Source organism: Ambystoma mexicanum, chromosome 3q (assembly GCF_040938575.1).
Source record: "Ambystoma mexicanum isolate Mex_15411 chromosome 3q, UKY_AmexF1_1, whole genome shotgun sequence".
Lineage (NCBI taxonomy): Eukaryota > Metazoa > Chordata > Amphibia > Caudata > Ambystomatidae > Ambystoma > Ambystoma mexicanum.
Window position 1 is genome coordinate 1,059,279,351 of NC_090926.1, and position 24,795 is coordinate 1,059,304,145.

A 24,795-nucleotide genomic window follows, 5' to 3' on the forward strand; every position below is an offset into this window, starting at 1 on the left:
CCCAGTCCCCTCCATCCTCCCCACTAATGGGTGGGAACGGAGCAACCTTTTGGAGAGACAAATAAGTGTTGTTTTAATAATTGGCACCATCTTCACTCCTTGTATCTTGAGGACATACAAAAGCGGCACCAGAATCTCACCTAAATTATACTAAGAAGATATGTTGCCAACCCATTGCATTCAGGACGATCTCAAACATTTTTTTTTGAGTGCACAGAACATGGTAAAATAATGTTTACCTCACAAAGACCTCCATGAAAGTTCTTCCCTAGAGGATGCTATTGTTCCCAGTCTTCCAATCCCTGCACCCCAGAAAGAACCTCGCACCCTGAAGAACCTTGCACCCTGAAGAATTTCGCACCCTGATATTTCATATGGGGTAGTTGCAGCTGGAAGATTTTGGATCGGATAAAACAGAGTACAGAGGTGTGATTCATGAAATGAGTGATGGGTGCGTCTGGGGTAAAGCTGCCCAAAGAGACCCAACCGAACACCGGGGTTTCAGAGGTGTGTCCTCTCTTGCTCCGCCTATCCATTCCAATCCAGCTCTTTGCTAGCCCTGTACCTTCACTTGTAGCTGTCTACTCTTTCCCATCTAGGTTTGCACTTTAGAAATCCCCTACAGAGATGCGTGCGATGCAGAGGCCTGTCTTCATGCCAACCTGAAATAAATTGAACCTATAGTGCATGTCGGAGCAACAGAGGGAATCGTAGGTTTACTGTGACACCTTGTGTTTAAAAGTGACAGTTCATAATCTGCAGACACCCCATGCAGGAAAGAGTTGAACACACAGGGTAAAACGCGCCCTCTTACACTTTTTGTGTGGTGAAATCTTCCCTCTCATCCCCACTAGTGCCGAAGCTTTACCTAGAATGTTGGGTCACAATTTATTTTAACACAAATATCTACAGGGGAAGAGCAAAGGAACTAGGAGTTTTCCACCAGCGATTCTGGAATACACGGTGCAACGAAGTGCAATTACAAATCTCCTTTTATTACAAACCAGTGTGAAAGCCCATGTAAATGGCCCAAAGTGCGTAAAGCAAGACATTTTCAGAGTGTAAATATATTATGTGGTATATTTGATTGTAATTCATGATAAAGAAAACCTACAAAGTATTTTTCTCCAACACAGTAGGACCACTATATATCGTAAGGCAACCGCTTCCTCTATCAGTCACAACAGGCTAAGCGGGCAGTTTCTCCCGCGCATGACTGCATTGGACAAACCTACCTATGGCCTTTTATTATATAGGATAGATTCTGCTGCGGTGCACACACAAAATCACTATATACCATCAAATACCTTGCACACTTCCTTTAGGTGAGAACTGAAGGCCTGTTAAGAGCAGGGTTTCTTGTCCTCCATGACTTGACCCGAGTTATACAATGGGCCTCATTACACGGATGGCGCTAAGGGATTACCGGCACCAGTAAGGGCACCGGTAATCCCTTAGTGCCATACTACGAGGTACCTCAGTGGGTCCCGTCCTTAACGTGTGGCCAGACCAAATACGGTACCGTTATTTGCTCCTTCCCCCATTACCATTGAGCCCTATGGGGGCTCAAATGGGAATGGGGAAGGGCCTTGGTGAATGGGGAATTACCGCCCCGCCAACCTTGGAATGAGGCGGTAATTCCCCCATTCACCAAGGCGGAATCGGTAAAATACCGGCGGCAACCATGGCGCTACTAGCACCATGGTTACCGCCGTCCGTGTAATGAGGCCCAATGTCACAATACATGCAAATTCCCATAACCTCTATTGTACTAGCAACACACCTTGTAGTCGTAAGGGTGATTTCCAACCAATTTAAATCTCAAAGTCGAGAATCTAGACCAGATAACCTTCTTTGGAATAGAGAAAGTCATCTTAACACTCAGATGTGGAAACAAATGACTACTATTGAGAAGAAATGAAGCAAAATGGATCAAGCTTATGAACACATGTACCTCTGGATTACATCAGGACAATGAGATGTGTCATTACCTTTAAATTACCTTTAAAAAGTATAGTAATTGTAGATACTGTATAATGACTTAATATCATGATCACGGCCAAAACTCCCAACAGAAGCCCCAAGAAAACCTGGTCCTGCATCTACCATTCATGGATGGAGCGCAGACTCAATGGTGAAGGAGCAGGCAAGGGAGACACTTCCTGACTTCCAAACATGGCCGCCTCATTTGTTCCTGAAGTCAGTTTGGGTCTAGGCATTCTTTCTAACTCCATACTTAAGCCCCTCCCCTCGAGTGCTCAGCGCCTCGCGTCTTTCTGCTTTTGCAGTTAACGCTTATCACGGTCCGCTCTGTCTCCGTTAAAACCTGCCTGTAACTTCCACAGTTTCCTCAGCACCTCAGTTTTAGCATTTCCCTGATTACGTTTGGTTTAGTTTCCAGGTTTCCGTCACAGCATTCATTCCGCAGTTCAGAGTCCTCGTTCGTAATTCCTGTCGGTCAGCTGTTCCAGTCACCGCTAGCTCCTGACTGATTCTCGGCTGCCTTTGAAGTGCGTTAGGTGCTTAAGGTGTTTTTCCATTCAGAGCATATTCTCGCAGCAAGTATTTCCTCACATTTGTTGTTTCCTTGAAGTGTGCCGTAGTGTATTTAGAGAGTTTTCCAATTACTGCTCTGTTGCACGGCAAACGTTTCCACACACATGTTGTTTCCTTGAAGTGTGCCATTGTGCGTTGAGTTTTCCACTCACAGCATTTTTACACGGTGGACGTTTCCACACACTTGTTGTCTCATTGAAGCGTGCCATAGTGTATTGAGAGTTTCCAGTCACAGCAACTTTACTCGGCAACCTTCCCACACACGTGTTGTTTTCTTGAAAAGTGCCTTAGGTATTGAGAGTATCTTATTGTGGCATTGTGTTAACGTTCCTCAAGGGCACCCTCCTGCTGAAGCTAGTCACTCGCGTTCCACTTCCAGTCCTTTTTCACTCACACATAGTAGCATGTTGAACAGACGACTCTCCGAGTGTTCTTGAGTGGTTTTATTTTTGGAAGGGTAGCAGTGTCACTGGTTGTTCTCTGTAATTCCCATTCACAGTTTTCTGATATTTCTCTAGTCAGGTTGTAATTAAATCTTGCTCATAGACGCCCTCCATTCAGCATTCAGCAACCTCAGTCCCTTCTTCAGAACAAGCGCTCCTGCGCTGAAGCAGGATGGAGAGCCCACCATAAAAAGACAGACGGTAAAGAGAAGGTATATAATATTACTACTGCAAACACATAGCTAGTGCCCTTGTTTATGAAAGTTAAGTTGCTTAGGATAATTTCTGTGTGTTTATAGGAATCCAGCTCGGTATTAAGGTTTAGACTAGAGAATAACATCGCTCTCTGAGAAGAGTTCAAGTGGTGTTCCCGCAGAGTTAAGGTAAGCGTTATACTTAAAGGATAGTTCCGGGACTTTTTTTTTATTGTCCCTACGGGTCGGCCATGTGTTTGTAAGCATAAATCGGTAGATCGTAGGAAACTTTCCTATGGACCTTACCCGACTTTTCGCCCATTATCGCACTCGAAATCAGCCTCCATTTTGTGATAATCCTATCATTCCGCCGCATCGACCTGGCTCACCTGCCTTTGCGGCACTAAATCAAATCCCCCGCCCCTGAAACAGACTTTATCAAAACATTCATATTCCCCGCCTCTATCCGTGACGTGACTGAGCTGCGTAGGCAAACGCGCCCAGGCGTCTTCTACGCGACTCCACACAGACCCCGGAAATCAACACAGATCAGCTCACAATACAGCGCACCACAATTCGGAATATGAAACTGTACTTTGAAATCAAACCGCAAGATTGTAAATGTGGTAAAGTACATTTATTTGACATCAAATGTTTAGAGAATATTCAGCAATTTGCATTTTTATTTGCTCATGTTCCAAAAAGTTCGTATTGAGGAACGCGATGGTCCTTTGCTGTACACAGGGTCTTAGAGCATCTCACAATACAGCGCCACAATTCGGAATGTGAAACCGTGGTTTAAAAGCAAACGGCAAGATTGTACATTTGGCAAAGTACGTTTATTGGACATCAAATGTTTAGAGAATATTCAGCGATTTGCATTTTTCTTTGCTCTCGATCCAAATTAGTTCGTCTTGAGGGAAGCGATGTTCGTGTGCAGTACACAGGGTGTTGGTTTACGATAAAAATAAGCTCTTCGGTCGCACTGATAATCGCATGGCTGTTCCAACAACGAGGCACTAGGCCACCACAACGGTAGGTATGTTGCATCTAACCGTTAGTACCGCGTAAGGGCATACTTGTACTTGGCGATCGTCCCATAAAATGGTCAGGGTGGTAACGTTGTTCACGCGGAGAAGCAACTGGCGGCTGTAGAAGCCGTCCGCCGGTGTCTGGTACTCGTGACACAGACAGTAGTGAATGATGTACCTAAAAACATAAAAAATGAAATTAGTCTCACCATCAGATCCTTATTAAAATCATAGCGAGGACAGCGCTACTGGGTGTACACAAGTGTTTAAAGGCGTGGCGAGGCAGGGAGGGGGGGGGGGGAGTGGAGTACAAGGTAAGTAGCATAAAATAATAAATAAATAGGGCCAGCTGGTGGCAAGTGCAAGGTAAGTGCAGAACAAGTGCTGGGAAGGGGGGGCTGTAGGATACTGAGACAGTCCCCCAGTGCAGGGGTTGACAGGGAGGCAGTGCAGGTGGAGAGTGGAAGGGCCCAGGACCGAGGTCGCAGACAGTGGACCAGTTGTAGCAGGGGAGAGGGAGAGAGAAAGCAGAAGCAAAGAGGAAGGTTTTGAGGTGCTTCAGTAAAAGCAGATGTTTCTCCTCAAGATAGTGCGCGGTAGAAAACAATATGCCACATAGAACGAACAAGTACAACTGAACCCGTCTTTAAAGCCACTGTATAGTAATGAAATTGCGGTATAAACTCATCAAAAGTTACTTACATTATATTTGCATTTTCCATTGTGTCTCTGTGTAGGGCAGACCCGAAACACCACTCCTTCTTTGCCGACGTTACTTCTTCTAATGAACGTGGCTCATCGTTTCGTTTCTGAAATTTTATTCATTATCTTTTCTTAGTCTTTCAGGATGGTCCCGGCCTGTCAAGGTCAAATCACAATAGAACCTTATATTGGGTCGTGGGCCGTTCCGCCACCCGAGCAAAACATCAAAGCAGCTGACCTTCACTTTGAGCGAGCACACATTTCTAGTTAGCTGCAGTTAGTGTAAGGGCATCTTGTCTGCGTGCCTTTTTTTTTATTGTCCCTATGGGTCGGCCATGTGTTTGTAATACGGAAACATTCTATAATTTTTGTAAAAATGATTTATATTACTGTTTGGTTTAATTGCAATGGGCCTGCAACATGAGGAGACTCGAGAGAACAGACAATCAAATTACAATCATTTAAACCGTGATGTGTATTTCTCAATGAGCTCTGCTTTAGGTGGACATGGAACAGAGGCAATGTTGGGTGGCAATGCAGTTGTCCCCTGCATAGGTTCGTTCACCACTCCATGTATGTGCCTATCGAGGACATCTACGATAAGTCTCTCAATAAACTCATATTGCATATCCTCAAACACTGGTTTGATCACCCATTGTTTACTTCTTTTAGTGAAGGCCTTATTGTAGCGAAGCGTCCCTAAAGTTCCGGTCGTCCTACTTTGTTGACGGCCAACATTATGGTTATGTGCCAAGACCGCTAGAAGAGTCCGATTTATCATGCCTTCCATGCCAAAATGCAATCTTTTGGGCCTGTACTTTAGGCACATATTGTGGAACACCTCCAAATCTCCTGTGTGGCAGAATTCCGTGAGTCCCCTCAAATCTCTTGTTATAGTTTTATCAAATACAATCTTTTCAATGGCCTTGTGAGTGGGTGATGAAGGAATCAACCACTTCTTCTTCCGTGCCTCCTCTGTGGACAAATGGCCATGTTCACATTTGTGGAAATGCTCATTTGTCGACCATCGATGTACGTTGCTACAGTGCAACATTACTGACCGCCATTTTTCCAGTAGAATTTCCAACGACCCTTCACATGTTTTTGAGCTCCACCAAAGATGGTTGCTGATTGACTTGGACCACTGTGAAATACCTTGCATATCTTTTTTTTTTCCTGCAGCCGACAATTTTTTATTGATTGTTTTTGCAAGATGCCATACGTCAAATTGGTGATTTATATTTTTGTACTCTTCTCTCATTGTCTTGGCAATTGAAACGTGTCTGTCCGTGGCTATCAGGTCGATCACCATTCCCCGCGATTGTAGTTCTTGCAATGATGCTACAAAGCCAACTTTCTCCATGGCCACTGAGGATGTACTTTGTGACACCTGCACGACCACCGAACTCACAATTTTCTTACTTTCCATGTCCGGAAAGTGGTAGGTGCAGTACTTGGCTGAAAATCCTGGGCTGTCGCACTGTCCATCACCGGCTAGCCTGAAGCGTTTGCCCGCGAATGTACTTTCCATTGACATTTTTTCCATTCTCCAAGCTTCGCTGATGGCTGGAAATAGATAATCGGTTTGGTATTTGTAGAACTGACTTTTCGCAATGAAATGGATTCCCACAAACTGAAAGAAATACTGTAACTTTTTAAAACTTGAACCACTAAAAAGTGCGGCCGCTGCACAAAGTAGATTGCCTGCTGGCAGTTGCCCCAGCATGGGTTGTGCAGACCATGCGAACGGATGATATTGTGTACAGGTGGCATGTATTTTAAGGTTAGTGCCTCGAATTGCACGAGTCACATTAATCAATGGCTCCCCACATACTTCCCCACCAACCCAATGCCCACATTTCATCATAATAATATCCATCAAACAGCTATCGAATACAATGAATTTGGCCTCTTTCCTTATACTGTCACTCTGCATCCCAGCTGGTTCGGCCTGTAACGTTGAGGACATGTCACTCGCATGAAAGGTACAATCTCTGATATCGTCTTCCGCTATGCTGAGTGATATTGATGGTGTTTCATTGTCGTCCACTTCATTCTCTTCCATTGCAACATCTGTTCCTTGTCCGGAGATGGGAGAAAAAAACAATGTCTTCAACTTTCGCGCGCTCTTATTTTTTGCGGGTGTGGATTCTGTGAATTGATCTCCGACTGCATCCAAACTACCAGGAGGACATTCACTATCAATGGCTGGTGGTGGTATAGCTCCGTTGTCAATCACTTCATATTCTTCCCATTGGCACGATGCATCTCCAGTCTCAAGTCCCTGCCAAAAGGTTTGACAAGCAACATCTCTCGTTCGCTTCACTGTCTGTGTAGATCTAGTTCTTACACCCACTCGCAACTAGAGGACAGATTAGAAAAGGGATGTTCAGTTTAAACACAACTTACAGTATTGAACTATTGACAGTGAAAGACAACATAATATAGTGAACAGGACACTAACCTTCTTTTGCTTTCTTTTCTTTGAAACTTTCTTGCCTCGAACTTCAACATCTGGACGCTGTTGCTCCGACTCGTGTGTGCATGTCTCCACTTCCTCTCGCGCTGCAACGACTATATTTTCATGATAAGCACATCCATCACTCACTGAGGCTCCATCGACTCCCTGAAACATAGAACTTTCATTAGTATGTATAATAATATTGAAAACACAAAATGTACTTGGGGACCAATACCCATACGTACATCTCAATAGCAAAACACGAATGAACGCATTGTGTAGAACATTCAAACGACAATAGTTCACGCATTGTTGATCTAGTTAGATTGAACTGTCAAGATCCATACCTCGGGCTCCGCATAGACTTCCATTGATGATATTATTGAAGATGACGCTTCAGCAACTCCCTGAAACACAGTAATTGCATTAGTATGGTTTTCTATTTTGTTTAAAAGAACATAAACTTTCTGCAGGCGTCAACGGCTCATCTAAATAGACCTGCACAAATGATCAGTTGTCTAAAATAAATAATGGATATCTAAATATGATTCGATTTGCTCCATCGTTGGAAGTGTCACCACCCAGAGATCTGCATCAACTACTAGGGGTGATGTTCTTGTTGAAGAAGCTCCGTCAGCTCCCTGAAACATAGTACTTGCGTTAATAAAGAAGGAAGTATAGCGGATGTAATCACGTCATTTGATCTCGCATGATTGATCTGTCAGTATCCATACCTCGAAATGCATAAGAACATCAAGGGACGCTGTAACTGCGGTGCACACTTCTGCAAGCTGTTGCGCCGACCCGTAACTGCATGCTCCCCCTTCTTCTTGGACTAATGCTCCATCGACTCCCTGAAACATAGGACTTTCATTAGTAATGAACACAATATTGAAAAAAGAAGACACATAGGAGGGCGACGACAGAAGGACATACCAATGGCTAAAAACGAAAGAAACATTGTGTGTAACAATCACGCTACAAGAATGCAAGATCTGATGATCTCCATCGATGGAACTGTCCGGAAACGTACCTCGAGCATCTGAGTGACATCTACGGTTGTCGTCAATGCGTTGGACTCCTCAGCATCTCCCTGAAAGACAGTACTTGCATTATTTTGGATAACAATAATTATAACTGAAAACAAAGACTAGAGGACGAGTACTGTGGTGTACCATTAGGTAAAATAATTACACGATCAATTAAAACTATTGATATACATGCCTAAAACAAGTCAGTGTCAGAATAGCTAAGTAAGCTTACCCGATAGGCGCTTGAAGTGGCTGATGACTGCAATAACGACACGGATGGAGAATCTTCCGCCTTCATATTGAGTGGATACATAAATGGGGAAATTATTGTTAGCTAATGCTACACACTACCGCAAGGCCGAGAGACAAATACGTAAACTTGACTCACCAGTGGAGGGATGTGGACGAATAGAGTGGGAATAGCGGTTGAGAGCAATTTTCGCCTCGCTCGCGGTGTTTTCTTCTTTATTAGCAATGATGTGGAGTACATGTCTGGGCTAAAGTGCCTGCTGCAGATGCGGTATCGATCACCCCTCTTGTCCGCAAAGACTTCTAGGACTCTACTTTCTAGCTCAGAGGCTGGATATCCGCAATATCGGACCCATTCTCTTATCTGATCTATTGTCTTAGGGAAAACATGCATTATAGTACCTTCAGATTTGTTATGGGTCTTCGAAGGGCAACCGCCAATGGAACAGGCAGGCATTATGGAAAGTTCTGAAAAGTAAAGATCAACAATTCTCTATGAATACCAATGTGTTAAAACATTAAATGACACATAAAAGGTTCAATGCAAGGTCCGTTTTGGTTCTTGGAACTATACACGTTATTCACATGCGGATAAGTATTTCAATAACTTTCAAAAAATAGAAAAAGTAATTTGACTAAACTCAGAACATGTGACTAGTTCCTTGCATGTACTGTCGTGAACGAAAAGAAAACATGGATGCAATTTGATGACTACTAGCAAATAGATATAAATTAAAAAATTGGACGCAAAATGATTATGGTACATGGACTTACCTTGACGAACAAACAGTTAGATGCAGGGATCAGAGTAGTTTCTTGTCGTAGAACAGGGAGCAGTTCACAGGTGCAAACTGACGAGTTTGCTCAAAGTGGTCACGGAAGTTCACAGAGATGAAGAGCAGATAACCAGCACCTTCACGGGTTGACTAGCAAAGCGCAAAGAAGTTCTCATTAGAAATATGAAGTGGGTTATAAAGAATTCGAAACAGGGGTGTGTTTGTGAATGAATGACGTGTATATGTCGTGGCATTATGCGGATTGCAGGGGGGCGTCCAGCGTGAGGGGGGATGCTTGGCAGGAGACACGGGGTCTGGAGGTAGACATGGGAACAACAACCCATGCTCTATAGACCACTTTGAATTGTACATGGTCTTTGGCACCTCTTGGCCTTTATCGCTCCCTGACAGCTCCACTTGCCAGCAGCGCAAGTACCCTGGTGCGAACTGCCTTTGATAGGGCGGGGGGGGTGGATCGGGGCGGTGGTCGTGCAGACAAGACACAGGAAGACTCGTGAATGGAGACACACTTATGTGGATTGCAGGGGGGCGTCCAGCGTGAGGGGGGATGCTTGGCAGGAGACACGGGGTCTGGAGGTAGACATGGGAACAACAACCCATGCTCTATAGACCACTTTGAAGTGTACATGGTCTTTGGCACCTCTTGGCCTTTATCGCTCCCTGACAGCTCCACTTGCCAGCAGCGCAAGTACCCTGGTGCGAACTGCCTTTGATAGGGCGGGGGGGGGGGTGGATCGGGGCGGTGGTCGTGCAGACAAGACCCGTTTGCCGCAGGGCCTCACCAAGGAGAGGCCATCTAACTGAATGTAAGAGGATGGCTGCAGGATCTACTACATGGAAGGCAGGGGGGTGAGTTTATAAATACCTCACCCTCCCAGGAGAATATACACTAGATTCATTTAAAAAATCAAAACAACCATTGTTAAAATATATGTTGGGCTTTATTTTAGATTTTAGTTAAACATAAATAATAAACATTACACATTGTAAAGTTGAGGTTGCAGCACATCGAGGGAAAATCCGCGGTATTGTCCACTGTCACTGGGGAAATGTTGTCTAATGGCAAGTACCGCACAGGCAGGTATTACTCTCCGAACGCGGTGTCCGAGCCTCCCGTGAAGCCACCAAGTGAAGCAACGATAGGCCACCAGCCTGTACCACCTGTGAAAAAAAAAGATGCAAACTGTATTAAACTGACCAAACTTTCTTATCAATGTCGATTCAGGTAACACATGTCATTTTTCTTAGAAAAAAATTATATCTAGAAAATGCACTATATGGAACCAATTTACATGCGTTCGAATGATATGTAAATGTAATTTTATATGTGGGAGACGACCATGAAATAGTGGTGGCATCACTGACATCACAAACAGAGTATACTTACTCGTTACTCGGATTACGCGGACGAACAGTGCCATGAAGTTCGTGCATAAGCACCATCATCATCCTCAACACTGTCCGTGAGAGGCAGGCTTCCCTGAACTCTGGCAGCTCGGTGATGCATTGCGGACTTTGCTCGCCTTCCTGCAGACTTTGCTCGCTTTCCGAAATGTAGGCCAAGCACCCGGAATTTTCACGGCAGCAGCAGTTCTCCTCCTCAGTTGGCATTAGCTCGCACCGATTGCACGTGCACCAGGTGGAGACGCCGTCCATGCGACATGGTCCAGGCTCTTCATCCGTTGACTGGTCCTCCCAACTGCCGTCCGAATCCCCATCGTTTTCGCGTGCTTGCCTTTCCAGTAGTTCCTCCTCGGTGTACTCGGGCTCGTACATATACGGCATTATTGTGGCCATTGTGCGGTAAAGATAGTAAAATAATTTACAGAGATGGTACAGGTGTTCACACGGGCTACAAGCGGCGAAGGTAGCTGACCAGAGCACTGAAACGAGTCACAGAATACTCAAAGTAACACAGAGAGAGGAATGGAATCGAAAATCTGCTGCTGTATGTTGTGAAACGGTCTGTTTATACTTATTGGGGAAAGAGGCGTCCTGCCATTTCCATGGCAACACGTCAATAGCTGAGGCGCAGCGATTGTTGACACGAGACGTGCTTGAAATGGGCAGTACGCGTCTGCTGATGTCAGGCTCAGGGGCGGGGGATTTGATTTAGTGCCGCAAAGGCAGGTGAGCCAGGTCGATGCGGCGGAATGATAGGATTATCACAAAATGGAGGCTGATTTCGAGTGCGATAATGGGCGAAAAGTCGGGTAAGGTCCATAGGAAAGTTTCCTACGATCTACCGATTTATGCTTACAAACACATGGCCGACCCGTAGGGACAATAAAAAAAAAGTCCCGGAACTATCCTTTAAGTACTAAATACCCCGAATGTGCAGAAATGAGGACCTTGGTCTTCTATATAACCGACTAAGGCAGAACATAGCACTCATTCCAACCCAAGATGGCCGTGAAGCAACCTTACACGATGACTCCATTGTGTCCAATTATGTGGTAACGTCGGCGCGCTGACTCGTAAATGCGCGGCCATCTTGATTTGCCGATCTGTAGCATGGATCAGCGTTTCAAACTCTGTAGGACAACTGAATCCCACTAACGGCCGACAATAAGGTAAGAAAAGATTATTTTAAGAAATATGAGAATTCCAACCCTTGTTAACTGTAGTGCACCCCCCCCTACCGACAACAGTAATTAAAACTATTTCTTTAAAACTCACAGGCGAACTACCAAAACATAAAGACAACTTTGACCAACAGTCAGTGTTCAAGGTAAATACCACCCAAACCAAATAGACTTATTGGAAGTAAGGACTAAGCAACTAAATATATATAAGAACCTACTAAGGGTGAGTCATTTTATTTATTTTAGAGAAATACATGATGATTCATGTTATAAAGCCGAACTAAGTGCTCTTTTGAGTTGCAGCACCTACACCTCTTTATATTTTTGATTCATTGCCTTTTCTTTTTAATTTTCCTTTAAATGACAATAATTTGATAATTGTAGAAAAACCTCCTGATGATCCACTGACCCCACCGTGGGGGAACACGTGTCGAGGTTACAAACACATGTTGATACACATGAGAGGACACCAATAGATGTTGAAACCATCTAAGTGGAGGTCACAAACCGATGTTGGTATTATTTAAAAGATTAAGAGACCAAAACTTGGAACACAAGACTTTGAGATTTAAATTGGTTTGCCCTGGTCAATTTCTGGAGGCGACTTTCTGCAGGGGTGGTAGTTGGGGATCTGCAGGTGCACAGTCTACAGCCGTCCGAAGAAGGACCTCACCATAAAATGACATTGGAAAGATGGTCACATTACAAGCACAGGCCAGAAACCTCTGTTTGAGGGTATATGAAAATTGCTGTGCATGATAATGAATTCCTGTGTTCTTTGTTTTTGGAAGTCCTCATGTTGAATTTAATAGACAATATACAAAGTCAAACAGTTCTTCTGTGTCATGCTTCCTTATCAGGACAGTGGTGTGAGGTTTGTTCATGATCTCAAAAGGAAATGCAAAAATAAATCATTTAGAAAAGAGATCTCTTGTAAACCACATTTGTCTCATCAAAGAGCACTTTAAGTATATATATAACAAAAACCTGCACAATTAAATGCAATTGGGGTTCCCCTAGTACTACCATCTCCAGGCCTCTTACCTGTATGGAAATCCAATTCAAAGACAAGATGCAGAGCAAAGTGTCATGATATAACAAACATGTAAGCTGCAGCCTTGCACAGATTTTGAAAACCACACGTGCAAGCAAAATGTGCAATGTTTTGCAGCCCCTCAAATAACGCTGTAATTGACAAGGCCCACGATAAAATTACCAAGTACAAGAAAATATCTCACAGCTCTTAATGAAAAAGGGAGAACTGATGAATCAGAGAAACGTGCAACATTTTAAAGTGACCGAGAGACTATTTTCTGCTGCTGTTTGTTCTATTTTCTTTTACAGAAATGAAGAGTTAAGATTAGGAAACCTACAGATGTTGAAAATGTGGACCTTTGATAGTAGTTGATAAGCCAATACGATGGATAAACTGCAGTTTTATGAAAAGGCAAAATCTAGGGGAACAGGAAAATATTAATTTTAAAGCTGCCACTGTGAATGGGTCCAAATTAAATGAAGCTAGGACTATTACGACATACAACGAGATGGGATGTGGATTGGTATGATTTGACGTGGCATAATTGTTTCCGGCGCAATTGACCGTAGTCCATTTCACTGCAAACCCAATTTGCCAAGGCCAAAATCAACAAATCCATACCCCCTCTGACCCCCCCAATACATTCCCACCCCCCCACTTACCTTTCAGTGGCTGCCTTCATTCTGACCCTGCGGTGTCGATTTCGCCCCCCAGATGCGGGGGACACTCCTGCAACCCCCGTTCCCATTATAATGAGCAAGGGGAGCAGGGGTTCGCTAGAATGGAATCGTATGGCCTAGTTGACAGAATTTTGGGCTGCACGATCCTTTCGTACAGCCTAAATTTGGTCAACTAGGCCATATGGTTAAATATTTTCGGTCAAATTGGCCAACACGGGGTAAACGAATCATTCCCCAGCTCAAGTAATAGGAATTTGTGTGAAGCTGAGCCAGAAAGACAATGACTGTCCTGTGACTCTCACCGGGAGCTGAACTAATTAATTCGAAGGGTGGTTCCTTATGGACTGCATCTGTGTGTGATGGGCTTAAGATCTTAACAAATATAATGGGAATTCAGCTTGATTCCAGTGGCTCTGTTTTGTCCAATCTGCTATTTTAATCTTCCAGGCCTTCCTGAGGAAAGGAAATCTTGAAACCTGGAAAAAGAAAATGTTTTATGTCCGATCCGCAAGGGCCGGGAAATCACAGGAACTTCAAACTACAAAGGTGCGCCACTGCTAGGTTAAGTCCTAAATACTTTCAGCTCTGAACACACAGCAAATGCACCAAATCCCCTGTTATTGGTAGACCCCAACAGATGCCTTTTTCAATGTTACATTGAGATTCACTATTTCACTCAGAATTCTTGAGCGGAACCTCGTATTGAGTTCTATTCTTTTGTAAAATGATCAACTTGAAATGGCCTATTAGGTGGTATAGAAAATGTGTTTAAGGTCATGTTCAGTATACAAAGTAGGCACATTTGTAATTTTATGTTAAATGTTAAAGGGAATGTACTGCGCACCGTCACCAACGGAATTGGTCCCCAGGCGCTCTGGCGGATCTGTAAACGATAAGGGGGATGGGTTAGTAAGGTGAAGAGGGAGTATGATAGTGAGAGGAGCTGTGTTCTGTTGGCAGCTTCAACTCGGTATACACCAGATGTTGAATTTGGTGCGGGTATTGGATCTGTGTCAGTCCGCGTGCGCTGTTGCTCCGGGTTATGTGGTGTTGCAGTGTTGTGAAGTGGGTGCAGCTTGTGGTGCGAGAGATGGTTGTGTGAGTTTTTGAGTGAGATAAGTATGCAGAGTTTGAGGTTGTATTGGTTAGTGGGTTACCTGACCTTTAACATGCTAACATTCACAGTATTGTCTAAGTGTGGCACTTGTTGGCCTTCACAATCCTATCTAGATGCGGCGCAGGCCAATGTTCAGAATTCTATCTAGGTGTGGGCATGTCAACATTCACAGCCCTATCTAGATGCGGTGCAGGCTGGTGTTCGCAGCTCTAAGTGTGGCACATGCTAACATTCAAGTTTCATCTAGGTTGCGGGCATGCTCTATTCTTCAGTCAAAATCCTATCTATATGCGACGCAGGCTAATGTTCACAATTCTATCCAAGGGTGGACATGCCAACCTTTACAATTCTATCAAGTGTGGACATGCTAGCATTCTCAAATCTATCCAGACGCGACGCAGGCTAATGTTCACAATTCTATCGAAGTGTGGACATGCTAATATTCACAATTCCATCTAGATGCGACACAGGCTAATATTCACAATTCTATTCACAATTCCATCTAGATGCGATGCAGGCTAATGTTCAAAATCTATCTAAGTGTGCACATGCTAATATCTACAGTTCTATCTAAGTGTGCACATGCTAATATTATGGCACTCTGTTATTGGGAGGTAAGATGGGGTGGCAGATGTTTTCTGGAGTGGAGTGATTGCTCTACTCCCCACCCATGCCACACTCACAGTTTCTGTTGGTGTCTGTTACCTGCTTGGCGTCCCCTGCGGACACCTGCAGACACGCCTTGGGGCCGTCCTTTGCTCGGGGTCCTTCGCCGCAGGGCTGCCGGGCAGAGGGCTGCCCTAGAGTGTCCTTGATGTGGGGTATGTGGGCCCATCCAGATGGGGTGGGCGTGTAGGGAGGCGGGCAGAGGGAAACCAGGAAGCGGGTGGGCAGGGGTTGGGCTGGGAGGCGGGCTGAGGGCGGGAGGGGGAAGCCTGGAAACGGGGCTGCAAGCTGGGGCACGGGGCCCCAACCACGTGCCAAAATGGTGCGTTTAGAAGCCCAGGAGGGTCTTCTCTCATGCCCCAACTCACCTGCAGCGCCGGATGGAATGGCGGCTGCAGGGAGTGGGGCTCCAAACAGGCCTGGCGAGGCTCGTCAGATGTCTGCCCAATCAGAGGCCAGGGGCTGTACGATCCACATAACCTAGCATTCACAGTGATGTGCCAGTAACGTTGAGATAGAAAAATAATTTGTGTATGAAAGTATAAATTATAAGCCAAAATCTGCAAGTAGTTAGCCATTTGATAAAGATTCAATTATTCGTGCCAGTAATCTGGTGAGCCAATCAGTATAGTGGTCATATGTGTGAAACATACCATTTCTAAATGTTACAATGTTTAATGCAAGAAATCCCTAAAATGACAGCACATCAAAAGGGAGGGAAATGGGTATGGATATTTCTTCCATCAGACTGACCTCTTCGTTATTATGCCGACTGATCACAGAGAGGTATTTCTCTTTTGGAACAATGACCAATCTGATTGGAGAAATGATACACCCCTACAAAAAGCAAGGTCAAACACATACTAGAGACAGGCTCACCCACTGACTTTTTGGGAAGGAGGAGAGCAAGGTGAATTGATAAAAGCAAGTAGAAGGAACAGATTGCTATCCTTTTGAGTCCATTGATGGATTATTAGCGGAGTCTGTAAGTGAGGCCCGCCAGGAGTTCAAATCCCTGGCCTTCGTCAATGGAAGAGACAGAAGACTGGCTGTGGAGGATAGCTTATCCCACCTTGCTGACTGCTGCCCACCTGGTCCTGGATGGGGGAAGAAAATTGAACCAGTCCTTAAGAGGGTGCCCACCTGTCTGAGATACAGCCAAAGAAATTCATATATGAATATAATATAAAGGGGAAATGATGCTGAGGGGGAGTGATAAGTCCGGGTCTGTGGCTCAGTGGACTAATGCATCGACTACAGGGACCTGCGTTTGACCTCCTGGTCACAGGTGCGAATCCTGGCAGGTCCACTCAGCCCTTCATCTTTCCAAGGTTGATATGAGTACCATTAAATTGGGTAAAAAACCTCTGTTATTAGCACCAAGATGCCCCTTTGGGGGTGAACGTGCGCTTTACAAATACACCTGGTATGATAATTAAGAGATTACATCCTGGTCCCTGTTATTTGTCAGAACTAAGGGGTGTGACTATATACATTGATTGTGCATCTCTAGGTTAGGGAACATTTCAGAAGTGTTTGTGCTTCATGGGGAAAAATGTCTTTTATAGACTAAGTCCCATGGTGTGTATACAGTCCATATGGAGTGACAAAATTGCTTTAAGATACTTGAAACAAAATAAAACTATTTGAAAAGACAGCTCGGAGACCTCTCCGAACGTTCTTTCTAAATCAAATGCCGCTGTAGCACACAAGCGAGGTCAGTGTTATTTGTTTGGTTCTGCGGGATGAAAGGGGTGGACGGGCCTGGGGGAGTGAAATCCCCAAATTCATTGAAATCCAGCCGTGTGGGAGTCAGGGTTTCGAGTGGTGGTGGTGGTGGTGGCGGGTGGGTGGGGAGGGGGAAATCTCCTTCATGTGAAGTTGGAGGGGGTATCTTGGTGTGATCTTATGACATTTTGGAGGCCACACACAATCGACTGTGTTCTGCCTTCAAAATGTGGAAATATCCCTTGGAACCTTTGATGAATCGAGAGAACTTGCCACTTCTCCTCGGGAGAGCCCCAACCTTTGGGGCTAAGGAGGTGAGCCCGCTCTGCAAAATTCTCCCTAGGGGTAGAAGCAAGTGGGGGACCTCACCGGGAGAGACTGCCCTTTGGAGAAAGACTCCCATTCCAGTGAGGAACTCCCTCCAAAAGTACAAACTATGGCCTACATGGGGTGCTTCTGAAAACCAGATTCCATCAAGTACCAAGAATGATACTAGGAAGCGATATACCAAGAACTTGGAACTATTCATACTGGGACGAGGAAACCATGATACCCAAAACTAAGATTTATCTCTACTGGGATGAGGAGAATCCTAAAGAGGACATTGTTATCCAAGAGGAATAGAAATGATCTATTTAAAGCCCAAGCTCCAATCCCTGATGAGGTGAATAAAAGGGACTCCATTGGGAGAGGGAGGGTGGGGGAGAGAGAGAGAGAGAGAGAGACTCTGTCTGAGACTGAGGTCCGCTATGAAAGGTCCTGAGCTGCGTGACACAAGCCAGAGTGAGAGATAGTGAGACAGTGGACATTTCAAACTCGCGTATCGGCTGATAAGCTAAAGCCTGGACCAGCAAATAGCCAGAGAAATCAAAAGGGTCAGAGTACATCCCAAGGTGGTGGCGAGACCAGGGATAGGAATCCTTGGTGAACCAGGTGGCCAGGTAACAACGCTGATACCACTGATGACTGGAAGCACCAGTCAGTATGGTTGAGCGCAGGATGACTGTGGCACCGTGCAGACGCTGAAGCAGGAGAGACGCCGGCAGTCTGGCCAACAAAGAAGGAACTAGAAAGGCAGAGGCTCCCACAGAGGTTCTCCGGTCATTCGAGAGGTAATGGGGATAACAGGAGGCCTTGGACGACCATAAAGGATCATTAGAAAAGTCAGTTCACTCGTCCAGTAATAAATCTGGAAAAGAGTTGCGTTGGAGAAAAAGGGAACCCAAGAGCAATAATTGTATGAAATGAACTGTTGAATGGTTAAATACTGAAGGAGAATTGGAAGAGATAAAGCTACCTAGGAAAGGGGAACGTTTACTCTACATACTGTACACAGTCAAAATAAGTTTAAAGAGGAAACCAGATATGAGCAAAAGTCTAGAAGAATTGGAAATGGAATCAATCCTTAAAGTATATCGAGAGACTGTAAAAGTCCATGAAAAGCTGCACCTAGAAACATGTATACAGGCGCGTTATAAATGACTTCTCATGTGATGCTGAGAATCCCAAATCAGAAACGAGGAATAATAAGAGAATCCCTAGAGGGCTAAGATGGGAAAGCCAAGTAATCGCTTTAAAGAGTTTTCTGAGAAGAATCACAAGAGACTATTCATAATTCATCTATTTGAAAAGTCGGTACTAGGAGTACCACATAAGACTGACCTCCGAACCCTTTACAAGTTTTTTTTGTTTCACATTTAGAATGTCTGGTACTAGGAGTACCTCGGGAGAAGGGAGTCATTCTCCTGATTTTCATAGTTGTAGGGTCAGTGAGGGTAGTTTGGCCAGCGACTTATTTTGTTTGGACAATCCTGACTGACTGATGGACGAGCACCTTAGTTATTAAGGTAGGCCGGGATGGGACCGGAACCAAAAGAGGACCTGGAAATAATATTAAAAGTGGTCCCATATTACAAATTTTGAGCAAGCCCACCCCTTTTTTTATGACTATTTGGAACTTCGTACACAAGTGGTCCATGAGGGTGCAGGGCGCAGAGGCCTACCTGGAAATCTCCAGAGTTCCCTGTAGGCCAATGCACCCCTCAAGTAGGCGGGGAACACCCATAGTGTTAGGGCAAGATGGGCATTAATCATTTTGTTTAATAAAACACGGACTACAATGTCCACAAGAGTCAACGCCCCTCTTTTGATTCGCTGCAAACCATACAGTGAGATCCCCCGACGCTTTCTCCATATTATGTCTAGCATGGAGGAATAATTAGGGGATTTAAATGGACATCTAACTGTGTGTCTTGGAAAATATCACTACTAGGCCTTTCATGTGCGAGGCGCCTGTGCCATGATAGATGACTCTTGGTTGTGGATATGCAGTCTGGCAGCCCTGCTGGGTCTTAGCTGGAGGTTTGTGAGATCAAGGAAGACCTCCTGAGGAGTAATGAGACACTGGCCTCCACTTGGTTACTTTGGGGGTCACGAGGAGCACACCCTCCAAATCCGTAGGCTGAAAACTCCTTGAGTGGTCTGGTTGGTGTCTTTTTTGTGGTGTGCCGAAAGGATTTGCTGAGAACTCTGGGCCGCGTATGCCGAAACTGGCCTGGGCAGTGTGTGCAGTGGAGGCCAGAAGAATGCCTGTGCCTCGTATGCCAGGTGCGGCTTGGGTAGTGGCTGTGACAGGATGCCGGAGATGGCCCGATTCCCCTGACTACGCATGCCAGCTGTGAACTGGGTCTGATGTGCTGCCGGCCATAAACTGGCTGGCAGAGGCATGCCTGAGCAGAGGTGGAAGTAGCGTGGCCCTCCCAGTCACTGCAGAAGTGCCACGGGACAATTGTCTGCTACAGGTAGAATCATGCAGGTATGCGAGGGGCACTCGGAGGACTGCAGAGTGGGCAGGCCCTCCAGACAAGCGGTCTGTCTTTTAACTGCCTCAATACTGGCATTCTTTTTTTGTTATTGTTGCACTTGGGGACAAGCAGTTCATGCACGGTAGAACAAACCATGTACAGCCATGGGAAACCTAGTGTGGCGAACCAGAAGGAGGAGTCTGAGTAAGTCGTGACATGTTAATGCCTATCCAGCCCTATAGCTATGAGGGAAGTTCCCTGCCTAACAAAACTAAAAGTAAGAGTGCTCGTCAAAGTCCCCCAAAAAATCCTTAATCCAAATCCTAATCGCCAACTGGCCCTACCAATTAATAAAATGTTACAAAAAAAGGAGGCCAGAGCAGTAGCCTCAGTCTTTGTCTTCTGCCGGACCCAACCCTTGGATCTCTTTTCCAAGATCAAGGTATTAAAAGATTCTCCAGTTCTGGATCTCTTTACACAAAGTTGATCAATTTCTTGCTGTACAGTCCTCATCCTCCTTACAGGTTCTGTATGCCAAGTTCTGAAGCCCTTACATATACTCCATAAAGTTTCCTTTTCTCAGGAAAGACTAGATTTTCTTAACACAATTCCACAAATTCTCACTTGGTGCTTGAAAGTGTCCTTGTCCTGTTTTTTAAATGCTGGAAGCCTCCAGGTTCTCTCTCCTCCCAGTTCTGTTCACTGTTTCATGTTTCCAGGACTCCCCATTTACTAGTGCCCTCTGACCGGCTTGCTTTAGAGGGGCCTCAGTGGGACGACTGGGTTTTTCAGGCTCTTGTGGCTTTCGAAGCCTTGAATATTAATGTCTCTTGATTTCTCACGGCTCTCCAAAGCCCTCTGACCCTTTGATAGGCTTGCTTTAGCAGGTCCTCGCTGGGGTGTCACTTTCGGGGTAGTAGTCAATCAGTCCACCTACGACCCTACCTACTGCTCCATTACATTTGTTCAGCTCCCTGAAGTGGCAACCCAGCAGTCTGAGTGCTTTACAAGGGACCAATAGAGAAATGCATCATCGATTTCAAGGCATCGTTCATAAAACGCACTCCCAAAGTCTCGCAAAAGCAATGAGGAAATGTTGCACTTCAAATCCTGAATCTTTTAGCTGCCAATTCTGTCGATGCTGGTTTATACCCATGTGTTTCATCTATGCCAGCTGTCAGTCATGTATGGATCATGCCGGCTGCTGATAATCTGTCAAGGCTGGGCGGCGCTGTAAGACCAATATGGGGGTGACGGGCGCAGTATGAACACTTGATTACATAACTTCTTACAAGAGTAGCACCAGATTTATCTTTATTTATCGAATATTTATAAGGCGCCTATACAGCAAATGGTGGATCCAGGTGCCACAAGACAAAAAGGGGGGTGGGGTGACAGGGGACGAGAATAACAATAACGGTCCTACCAGGCCTTGTGACATTCAGATCGTGCAAGTGCAGTAACAAAGTACAAAAAGGGAAGGAAAGTGGGGGGCGGGGGAGGAGGAACTGCATACAATGTGGAGGGGGTAGGGGAAGGGTCCCAGAGGTTAGGCAAGTGCTGAAGCGGAGCCAGGGGTGAGGACCACCGACTAAAGTGCGAGGATGGGGGTGGACCAGATTCGGGAAGGGAATGCCCAACCATCCAGGCTAGTCGGGGAAGGGGCCCAGAGGGAAAGTGCTGATAAGGGGCGGGGAGTGCTGGGAAAGACTGGAAAATTCATTGTAACCTGTAAGACTGGAGGTGACGTCGTGAATATAATGGATGAAGCGTCCTAATAACATGGGCAGCCTTCCTCTCCTCCCTCCCCCCTGGGTAAAAGGGAGGTATCCTGAGGGGCGGAGAGCCCGCGACACAAGGAAAAATGCCAGCGAAGAAGCACATTGGGAAGGGTCAGACCAGGCGGCTTATTCAGTCTTCAGGAAGTTGCAGCCCCAGCAGAAGGACCCCTGTGACAATGGAGGACCAGTGTGTTTTGTTTTAGGCCCCTGGAGAGAAGTGGAAGCTGATTGTGTTATGTCTGGAGGTGGAGCAGGCAGGGTTGCCGCGTGTGTCGGTGTAGCGCGGGGGAGCTGCAGTGCAGTGCTTGCTGAGCTTCGGCGTGGAAGACTGGATCAGAAGCTGGGGCCCCGGGAGTGAAGCCCGCAGAGCTGCAGCGAGGGAGACGTGAGCAGAAACGGGTGCCCTGGAGCGATGGATCGAAGCAACGAGACGGGACCGGAGGCCGGTGGGCAAGGTGTGCTGCATTTAGGGCGGAAATAATATTGCCTCTTTACGTCGTGGAGGACATTTGAATCCGGTTTGCTTTGGGGTGAAAATCTGTGCCGTAATTGATTTTACACCCGGCTGCCAAAGGGTGTTAAACTTGTAAAAAAGGACTGCGCTGCATTCGGACCTATGCCTCATTTAAATATTCATCAAGGAGCCTGGGCTGCTGTGCAGTGAAAGACTTTTGGGGGGTGGAGTAACGTAAGGCTCGGCAAAACGAACTAAGGCGCAGAGAGTTTTGCAGTCAGCCAAGCAGCAAGTACCTGTGTGCCGTGCTTTGGGCGCCGCATTTGGGGAGTAAACAACCGGGCTTCAGTGTTCTGATTTTGTACCTTTGGAACTTGCAAGCAGCACGATTAGACTTCGGGAAACCGGCTTGTGTGCTGAGTGAAATTTACAGTTATATTTAACGTCAGCAGTGAAGCAGTGCAGGGGCCTGGAGGCTCTGTACAGAGCATTCTTTGTGGGCAGAGCAGGTGCTTTGAGGCTTCTGCCAAACACAAGCCTTTGCAGTGGTCAGTGTTGCCAGGTCGGAAGGAAAAAATAAGCTGAATGCCCTTCAAAAACAAGCCCAAAACAAGCTGACTCCCATCCAAATAAGCGGAAAAAACAAGCGTGCACCTAAAAAGTTGTGGAAAGGTCTCAAAAGTAAGAAACAGAACACAACAAGAAAAACATACATAGACAGAACACTGACATAGTGTGTTAGAACAACAATATTTTATTGCATGGTGACTAGAAGTCCCAGATTGCAAAATAATACGGCCCTGAAATATTTGTATTTATTGTTTTATATAGCGCCTTAATCCAAGGCGCTATATAATATTGTAACATGGCCAATTGGAAGCTGAAAAGAAACATGGTCTTTCTGAGGAAATGTTGTATATAGATTCGAATAATCCTCTAACCCAGTCTTGCAAAAAAAAGTTTTTAAAAAATAAATAAAGGATGTTGGTGGATAATGCGTCAGCACTGGGGATACCACCAGGATAATATTGCTATAGAGTGACGCTTGCTAAACTAAACCAATCCCCTTCTTTACATCTTTACATGTCAGTGTGTCTGCCTGCATGACAAAACTTTTAAAGTGCGTTTTTTTTGCATATGTTTAGGCATTTGGCATTGATGGGCCACCTGGTGGGCAAGTAACGATCCCATCAGTGCCAAACACTTAAGCATATTCAAAATACAGTTCGCACCCGAGAGCAAGACACAGCAGCAACTGCCGTCAAATGCTGCCAGCAGCCCAGTGCAGGACGCTCTGTGCGACGTGTAATGGGCTTAACAGCAATATAAACAAGCCCAATTACACGCGCACAGACGGTCCAACAAGCGGACGAAAACCGCGACAAGCGACCTCCAAATATTATAAGCGACTTTGGGCAAAAACAAGCCCAAAGTCGCTTATAATAAGCGGACCTGGCAACACTGGCAGTGGTGTGCCAGGAAATAGTGGGTTCACGGCTCTGCCGTTACATCAGGGCTGAAAGCACCGGAAACGAGCGTTTGGTTGAACGGAAGGACACCGCAAGTCAGAGTACAGAGAGCTTTGCCTGCGTAGTGCATGTGCCAGGAGGTCACTGCAACAAGAAAAAATGTCCATACAGGCACAGGGCATGGCAGGGTTCTGCTGTCCTGACAAACATTTGGGGCATTTCGTATTGATGGTAGTGTCCAAGCATGGGCCAAACTGGTTGCACATGGTGGCTACACAGCTGGGCAATGAAGCAGCGGGGCCAAGCCAGAGGCCTGAATCGCCACTACTGTTCCCTAACTTTTCAGCAGAGGAGGTGCTGTAGTAGATCCAGGCTAGTGAAGAGGAGGAAGGCCGGCACAGCGAGGATGAGGAACCTGCAGCCAAGAGGAAGCTGATGCCCACCGCTAAGGCGAAAGCCAGTAGGCAGTAGGCAGTAGGCAGAGGAGGCCAAAATGTGAAAAGCAGCGGGGGCAGGAACCAGGGCAAGAGATCAGGGGCCTGTTGACAATCTGGTGGCCTTACCTGTGGAGGCTCCAAGGGGTAGCAGCAGCGAACCGAGCGCGCCTGTGGCCAGCTCAGTGGCGGTGTCAGCGGTGGGACCTGCATCGTTGGATCAGGTCAAAGGTATGTTCATGCATTTCTTACAGGGATGGGGGGGAATGGCCAACTGTTGTGTGGTAATGTAAATGCGTTCAATCATGTGGGGAAGAATGCAGAGGTTGTGCACCAGCAAGGTGAGAGTCAGAGGCTGGGAACCTTGGGTGAGGGTCTGTGGGGGGTGGGTGGAGAGCCCCACAGTCATGGGTCAAACCTCCTCACTACACTGTGGAAACCCGCCGGGAGGAGGCTGTCAGCAGCAGAAGGTGAGGGCTGCACCGGCAGGCAACCAGGGGAAGGTGAGGGTTAATCAAGCCTCTGCAATGCCCTGGGGAACCTCTGCGGGGAGGGCGGTGGGCAGAGGAGTGGCAGG

The 24,795-nt window shown here is 45.9% G+C and overlaps 1 protein-coding gene across 4 annotated transcripts in view; it reads left to right on the forward strand.

Moving 5' to 3' along the window:
* Positions 1 to 24,795, forward strand: part of SLC25A10 (solute carrier family 25 member 10) — a 257,944-nt gene that overhangs the window by 64,564 nt on the left and 168,585 nt on the right. The window contains exon 1 of one of the 4 annotated variants that reach the window (XM_069655281.1): positions 21,949 to 22,316. The exons of 2 other annotated variants lie outside the window; for them this stretch is intronic. The gene's annotated coding sequence lies outside the window, so the exon portion shown is untranslated. Of the gene's footprint in view, positions 1 to 21,948; positions 22,317 to 23,764; positions 24,450 to 24,795 lie in introns of those variants that run through there. One more of the 4 variants, XM_069655280.1, reaches the window with a different exon arrangement.